Source organism: Mastomys coucha, unplaced genomic scaffold (assembly GCF_008632895.1).
Source record: "Mastomys coucha isolate ucsf_1 unplaced genomic scaffold, UCSF_Mcou_1 pScaffold15, whole genome shotgun sequence".
Lineage (NCBI taxonomy): Eukaryota > Metazoa > Chordata > Mammalia > Rodentia > Muridae > Mastomys > Mastomys coucha.
In genome coordinates this window covers 36,048,937-36,057,675 of record NW_022196897.1, presented here as the reverse complement: position 1 = coordinate 36,057,675, position 8,739 = coordinate 36,048,937, and the positions used below count along the sequence as shown (strand labels likewise).

At 38.0% G+C, this 8,739-nt stretch overlaps 1 long non-coding RNA gene across 1 annotated transcript; it reads left to right on the top strand.

Moving 5' to 3' along the window:
- The first annotated feature begins 322 nt into the window (after positions 1–322).
- Positions 323–4,547, top strand: LOC116091974. Its single transcript, XR_004119132.1, has 3 exons — positions 323–387; positions 3,429–3,658; positions 3,802–4,547. It is a non-coding gene; the product is annotated as an uncharacterized LOC116091974 (long non-coding RNA).
- Positions 4,548–8,739: the final 4,192 nt, after the last annotated feature.

Here is an 8,739-nt window from a genome sequence, read left to right as displayed (position 1 = left end):
ATGTTTGGGTTTTTTTTTTTTTAAATAAAGATTGAATATCTACTTATTAAGAAGTTTAGAACACAAGAAATGTTTAGAAAACTTCTATAGAAAATAAAGAGGTGGGCGGTGGTAATATGTACTGGAGACACTGAAAGTTTTGGGTTGGGGAGAACCTGTAGCAATGAGATTTAGAAATGGCTTGTAAATATACCAACATCAAAAATAGGGGAGTTGGGTAATAAACTAGGCTGGGAAGTGATAGTCAGTGTAGATAGTGCTGTGTGGCTGGCTTAGAAATGGTTTATGAATGTGTCAAACACCAGGAAAGAACATGGATTGTTGAAGAGAAAATTCCAAACCTGAGAACAACCTATCAGCCACTGAACATGCTGGACTAGATTTTTGGTGAGTGAATTGTTCCTTTTTCCTCTGTAGAAGACATTAAAAAGAAGCAATTGAGGAGAATCCATGAAAGGACTATTTATAAAGGTTTGGTCAGGGTCAAGCCATTGTTTAGGGTCCCATTGGTAAATGTAGCATCTCATTGATAAGAATGTAGTGGAATGCCACAGTAGAAGCAGGTCTCCTGGGACACTGAGCAAGTGAGATGACTGAAGAGGGGACAGTAGAGACAGATTGTTTGATGTCTTGTTTCCACTTACAAAAGCTCCTAATTATGTTCTTCATAGCATTTGATTACTACTAAGAACTTCCAAGTAATAGTAAATAAGCAGTCACATAGCCTCTCAATGTTTATAGTGAAAATACTTCAGTTTTCCTTGCCCCCCTTTTGTGCCATTATTATCGTTGTTTGTTTTAGTTTGTTTCTGGTACAATGTTCTGCTCATAGTTTTGTTAAATATTTATAACGACCTTAGTATGCCTCTTCCTATTTGGGAAGAATCCAATTTCAAGCAGGGCTCTAGGTTTTTCAAGCCAAGCAGAGTCTCATTTTGTTGTAGCACTCTGCAGATAGTTTAAGTGTAACATTAAGACTCTAGCTTGATTTTTTGGTTTTAGCCTGTTGGATGTAATTGAAATACTTATCACCAAAAGAGAGGGGCTAAATGTCTCCTGTTTTTCCAAATAGTTAACTCTTCCATTGCATTTTCCTGCCTACATGGTGCTAAAGTTTCCTGCTGACTTCAATACTCACCACTCTCCTGAGTCTAGGCTCTCTATAGACATCTAGTGAGCAAATGTAGGCCAATTATGTAACTAGATTGTGGAAAATGAGGTAAAGATGAAAGAAGACAAATGAAGGCATCATAGTAAAAATCTGGAATGTTATGTTGAAAATGCACCTGAGACTAAGAATCGGTACATACATAAAACTTGGTACATACATAAGGCTTGGTACACAAAGCCATTTGCAGATGCCCATCACTTCTCCCTCAGCACTCGCTGCTTTTGTTAAGAAGTAATTATCTTCATGGCATGGATTAGTTTTCCCCTTCTTTCTTTAGTAAAGGAACTCTGAATCATCTGGGCCTGTGGTTGTTTAGATAGAACTACATTTCCCAGCTACTCTTGTTGCTATTTTTTGGACTTATATTTTAGGACTGTCTCAACGTTATGTAAGCAGAATTCAGCCATTCCCAAGAAAGCTACAAAAGCTGTTTCAGACCATGAGATGGAAACCATGTGTTCTGGATGGTAGAAACCAAAACTGAAAGTGGTTAGGGCTTTAATAATATGAGGCAGCAGCAATGTGGACCTGGGATGCCATACACTCTAGCTTTCACATAGGAAGAAATCAATGTTTGTTTGAGCTGTTGTCCTTTCAGCTTTATAACCATGATCAGAACTCTATCTTGGTTTATTTTTGACCTCTACCTTTTTATATTGTATTTCTTTATTTTACATGGGTGTGTAGGGGAGGGCATGCACATGCCACAGATAAATGTGGATATCAGAGAATAACTAATGAGATTCAGTTTTTTCATCCTATCATATTGGTCCTGGGGATTAAACTTGGGTCATCAGGTAACTTTACCTAGTAAACCATATGCTGTCCTTCTTCCCTGTCTTTGAGACAGGGCCTCATGTTGCCCAGTCAAGCCTCAAAACTTTCTTTGAAGCCAAAGATGACCTTGAACTTCTGATCTTCCTACTTCCTCCTCCCAAGTGTAGAGATTACAGATTTACCCAATCATACCTGCTTTGTGTAGTACTGGGAAGCTTCATTCTTGCTGCACACACACTCTACCAACTGAACCACATGTCTAACATTATTCCTACCTCTAGCAAGGGCTATGTGTTAAAGTATAATAATAGTTGTGCTTTGTTGTCTACGTGTAGAGAAGATATCTAATGAAAAAGAAGTATCATAGGTCTGGAAAAGTCTTAAGTGAGTCGCTATTTAGTCACAACTACATAGATCTGAAACATAAGAAGATTTACATAGGTACAATATATTTCCTGATTCCTTGACCATGTTTGGATTGTCACACAGGTATAAACTGGGCTAGACAACTCCCGAAAATGCATCATGAAGTCCATGTAATAGGCCTAAAGTTAAGCATAGTATCTAGCTCAGAAAATTCAAATAAAATATGAAATGCCAGCTAACTGTAAAGCTGTTGACTAGAGCCAGGTCAATGAAGAGAGCTAAGGCACAGAAGGTCTAGTATCTATAATTGATATGGTGATGACTTTCCTAACAACTTTTCTACATTCCCGTTGCATAATACTAGAAAGAATATTGTCAGTCCCAGATTCATGTCCAGATAAAACTTGTTGATTTGACCACATTTGAAAATAAAGTCTTAGAGATAAAAATCAAGTTAAGGTGAGGTTATATTAGATAAAAGTAGGCCATAGACTAAGGATTCATGTCCATCTAAGAACAGGTATGTGGTGCTTAAAGAAAATGTCACCCAGAGGCTTAAATATTTGAATACCTGGTTTTCTGCTTTGGAAGAATTAGGAGGGGTAGCCTTATAAGACAAGGTGTATCACTGGAAGTGGACTTTAAGGATTCAGAAGCCCACACCAGGACCAGCCTCTCAGCTTTCTCATTGTGGATCAGATGTAAGCTCTTAGCTGCTCCCCTGGCACCATGCCTACCTGCTGGCTGCTTTGTTTCCTACCATGATGGTCAGGGACTCAGCCTTTAAAATAATAAGAAAACTTTCAATTAAAAGCTTTCTTCTATAAGTTGCCATGACTATGGTGTCTCTGCAGAACAATAGAACAGTGATAAACACAGGTTCATTTAGATAGAGAGGATGAGGAGAGCCATGTAAAAAGACAAGTCGAGTTCAAGAATGCTCATATGTACCATGGGACACTGTGAGGGCGGCAATGAGAAATCCTCCCCTAGAGAATATTTGGGTGAGCATCACCTAGCCAATACCTACATTTTGGATTTCTAGCCTTCAATGATGAGAGAATAAAGTTCTGATGTTATAGTGAACCCAGTTTGTGTTTCTTTGCTATTGCAGCTGCCCTAGGGAACTAAGACAGTGCTGTCAATCCTGCCCTGAGTTGAAGGCCAGAATGGTATTCAAAGTGTTCAACAACCAGTATATGATCCATCCAAACAGAAGGAATGGATGAATTGCTGAAGCAGAGTTTAAAAGGGTTTTTACTCTTCTGATGCAGACGTTTCAGTTGCTGGAAAATGTAGACGCCAAGAGCATTTAGTCTGCTGATGCCATGAGCACGATATATGGTGGGTGGTGAATTATATACATTTCCTCTCATGTAGAAGCAGTTCAATAATTTTACATGCACGGGGTCATGAGTATGACCAGTATATGCTAGCATTTGTCCTGGATAGTCTAAATCAATACAACTGTCCTGTTGGCCCTGCAGATTCCTCAAGAGAGACACAATGAAATGATGCTCAAGGATTTCACGCTTTGACTGGAGACCATGCACTAGTTCATGGAAAATCTGAATGAAAGAATGACATCTGGCTGTTGTTAGTTTGGATGTTTCAACCTAAAAACAAGTAGTCTATGGATGGAACTGCATAGCAAAGTATGGAAGCCCTGAAGTAAACACAGCCATGTAGGCTAAGAAGTCTGACCATTTATGCCAGAATCCTCCTCTCTGTCCTCTGGATATATGAGCCACACATTCTGTCTGGCACTTACTCAAGTTTGAGCTGGCACTTTGTTTGTTTGTTTGTAATTCCAAAAGCATTCTAATTGTTGAGTCACTGTGATTTTTTTTTTAGAAGATATGTATTAGATTCTTTTCTTTGAAACCTTTTGTTTTGATGTCTGCTGGTATAATTATTTTGTAATTGCCTTTTGCCTTTGCCTTCTTCTATAGTAATGCAGGAGACACAACTAGGCTTCAAGAAAATAAGACTTGGCTGAATGTACTTGGGGCTAGCTTTATGCTAAATTTCTAGAATCTGATTTTTAAAGCAAACGGGCCCATGTGAATGCATGCTAACACCCTCCCTCCGCACCCCCCCCCCACTCCTTATCTTTCTACCACAAGTAGTAAGACTTAGGTTGTATTATAGAGACAAAGGTTGGAGAGTCAAAAGAATATGTTAGCCTATGGGGCTATTGTGGAACAATAAATAAAGGTGGCAATTGTAAAGATGTAGTTTGTACATGTGATTCTTTTATACATGAATAACTCTAAAGGTAAATCAGATAATATTGCAAAGCCAATTTAAATCTAGAGGCAAACAACAGAGAAGGGGGCAGGCAGATGAAGAGAGGCAGCCAAGGCAAAATCATAAAGTTACACTACAAAATAAAGCTTTTCTTTGAAGTCGTGCAGCCACTGCAGCAGTAGGATAAGGCAAGGCAGAAACAGTGCCCCAATGTCCTCTGCGCCCCTTTAACGTTGAAAATGCTGAGCTGATTCAATTGGTTTAAGTTGCTGTGAATTACCATCTGTATTTGAACATGGAGTTGGAGGCTTCAAGTTTATTGTTTGGTGAACATGGCTAGTGAAAATATTTTTCAAAGCAATTCCAAACTTAACAAAGATTTCACTTACTTCTGATCAATTTTCAAGTTGGTATGTTGCTTTCAATCATTTAGAAAAGTAATCTTTATGAAAAAAAACTTGTAGAAACTATGAACTAGTTTTTCTCAATGTGCAATTCATGTTAAATTGCTGCTGGCTGAAGAATACTGCACGAAGACTTTATGAATACATGCAGAGCCACACGTTTCCTATTTTAGTTGCTAATTACTATTCAGGTGTGTGGTGGAATACATAAAACTAAATGCTAATGCTGTTTCATTTGCGTCTTAACATGTATAGGTTGTTACTGTATGCAGCACCATCTTGTCTATGCACACGTGTAATTGTTTTCTCTCTCTCTATTTGCAATCATAATATGCTCATATAGCATTGGATTCAATCTTTTAAGGGCATGATATGAATAAATCTTTTTTTGTTGTTGTTTTAGAAAAGCATTAACTTACCTAGCATGGAGATGTAAAACCAAACCTCAGAGTCACTTTTGAAAAAGCTTCACCTGAGGACCTAGTTGAACTGATCCACCCATGCAGAAATTTTATTTTTCCCCCTCTATTTTGCTTCATTTAATTTATGATTAGCAGCTACATAAATTTGTGAGCCACCTAATGGAAGTTGTTTCATAAATACTGCATTTTGCTTTATGTTCTTCAACCGGTATTTCCCTTATCAAGTATTTTCATGTTAGGAATTTTCAGAGTTAATGTGTGAGGAAGTAACTAGGTACTTTAGTTAGTTAGATTTCTCTTCCCTGAAGAAAATTACTATAATGGTTACTTTTGCTAGAATGCAATTACTGTCACTGTTACGATCAATCATGTTTTTATATAAGAAACTTTAACAACTTCTGAATGCATTAGGAAAGGTAAATGGAAATGACTCAGTGTGGTGTGAGAGCAGACACCTGCCCTTTAATACCCAGTGAGAGGAGTCTCCAATTCCTGTGTTATAATATAGATTTAACATGTTACCCAAGATTACTATAAATGTTATAGTAACAAGTAAGTTGCTTGGAACATCGCTGACAAAATTCTCACATATTTATCTGCTAGTAGATATTATCCTTTGTAGTAAACAATGGCTTGATCCTAATCCAGCAGCATCTTTAGGCCTTGGATCCCTCATGTTAAGAAGCCAGAAGATATGACTTGAAAAGTTTTAACACATACTTCTAAGGACAAATAACACCACCCCCACATGAAAAATGGAAGCTAGGAAATATTAGCTCTTAGCTTAACAAGTCATTAGTTGAGGTCAGAAAAAAAATTCCAAATATGTAGTCATACTTTACAGACAGTATTCATTTCCCCCAAAAGGTCAAAGGTTAAGTATGACACAAGATGATTGGTACTCAAAATACACCATGCATACAGTACTGAAAATATAGAAATCGTTAATTTGTTCTATACTGCTATTTAATAACATATGAGTTGACACAGTGAATACATTATAACTGATGGTAATCAAAACAGATCAAAGAATAGTGTTCTGTAGGTAAAACTGATAATTTCATGTAGCTCTTTGCAGAGTAACACCAAATTAACATTGAGTAGCACAGGCAGTCACAGCTCTGTTCCCTGCCAAATGCATTCCCTGCCTGCTTGTCTGCTTCTATAATCTCTAGCATCTTTAAAGCTAACGCTAGCCAGCCAGTCTCTACACTGAACACATGGGGGCATTTTGATTCTTTTCTCTTTTTAGCTCTGTTCTTCACATCTCAGACTTCCACCATCTTCCTATAGGCCCCTGTCAGCCTCCTCTACAGCCTTACTGTAACCAGTCTCTCCCCTGCTCCCCAGATACCTCTTGCCCTGTTCTCAGAAATTTTTTTTCCCAAATCTTTTGGCACAGGGTACTATTTCCACACTTATTCTCTGTGTTTTCACTGTGGGTACCTTGCCCATTATCCTTACCTTACTGGCTTGTCCTGTCAGTGGAATAGCCAGTCCTCAACACTCTGTCACTCTTTCTTGTCCTGGAAGATGATGCTCCCCAGGCCGCTGATAGAAAATTCCTCCACTTTGGTAGAATTTCATCTAAAATCTGTTCTCTGTCCCCCTTCCCCCACCCCCACACCCAGAAAAAGCAAAGTGTTGGCTTCTCTGCACTGTCATGGCAGTTGAGACTCAGTGGTTGGTAGAGCTTCCTCTGTTTCTTGTTGTTTCCCCCTGCTGGGTTGTGAGCTGTTCAAGACCAGGATGCCTTGCATGCATTTTGTTGCTCCTGGTGCTTGGCTCAGTACATGATACCTAGGAGCTGCTCTAAACAGAGTGAAATAATAAATCATTTTGCACTTTTAATTGTGAGCCAATTTCAATGTTATTACTTAGAGATTCACATTCTGTCTGGGAACGAGGCCATTAAGAAAAATAATTTTAGCCATGCTGTAAAAATTAGCTTTTCTCAATTTACCTGAAAGTAAAAATCCATTACAATTGGCCGGTATTCTTCACTATTAAAAAGACCCTCTGTTTGTACGTTTGGGTATCTTGCAGTAGAGGTTTAGAAGTATAAGTTGTGAGTGGCCAATATATTACAGCTACATGCAAGATTATTACCTTTAAAAGATATCCCAAGCCAAAAAAAAAAAAACAAACCATTTTAGGATATCTGCTGGACATTAGATTTCTTTGATTTTCCTCAAAGCTAAAGCTGGCTATAAAGTTCATCTGGCGACAATTTTTCAAATGTATTTTAAATTGGACAGTAGCAGGCCAATGCTATCTATAGAAAATTACATTTAGCTCTATTGCCAATGTGTGCTGTTTTCTCCTCTACACTCCATCTGTTATCAGAAAACTAATACAGGTGTTTCTTAAAGTCCCAGCCACGCTTTCTAGAAAAAAAGGGAAAGAATAATAACACACAGGTTAGCATTTCCCCTCCCATGGAAAGGAAACATTATAATGCTGTGATGTTATGGCACATACAATAGAAACAGTGATTAATAATCCTGTTAAGAGGATGGTCTTTGAGAAGGTGCTCAAGGATTTTGATGAAACATCAACCACAACAAACCATCAGTCTTTGGCTGCAGGAATAGACATAGTGGCATCTTGTCTTTCCTCTTGTGCTTGAGTCATGTGGTGAGCATATGACAACTTAATGATCTATCTATCTATCTATCTATCTATCTATCTATCTATCTATGTATATACACATATATACACATATATGTATATATAGATAGATATAGATATAGACATAGATATAGATACACACATGAGGTTGAGAGAGATTCAGGTTTACTTTCCAATTGATAGCCTTCCCATTTCACTTTCATCTTTATCACTTCTAATATAAGTGACTTTGACCAAGTTACTGAATCTCTTGATGCCTCAATTTCTTCATATGTCTTGTAATGGAATTACAACTAGGACTCAAATTACAGCAATGAACTTGTTTTGCCACTAGGCTTTTGCTCATTGCTGCTATCCCAGTAGCACCACCATCCCTCCACTGAACATCCTCCATAATGTCTTCTAAACTGCTGAGTAAACGAGTATATGCTCAATGTATGTTAATCTTTCTTTGTCATCCTGTAGCTAGAGACATGTATTAAGTTATTTTTTTTTAAAACAATTGTTGACTTCAGTGTCTTCCCTTCAATATGTCCACTGGAGATATATATTATCCTACCATTCTGAGGTTGATCTTAGTGGTGCTAAGTGAGTCTAAATGAAGGGATGTGACTCAAGATTTGTCATGTGCTTCCATATTAGATTTTCCCGCCAGGCAGTGGTGGCACATGCCCTTAATCCCAGCACTTGGGAGGCAGAGACAGGAGGATTTCTGAGT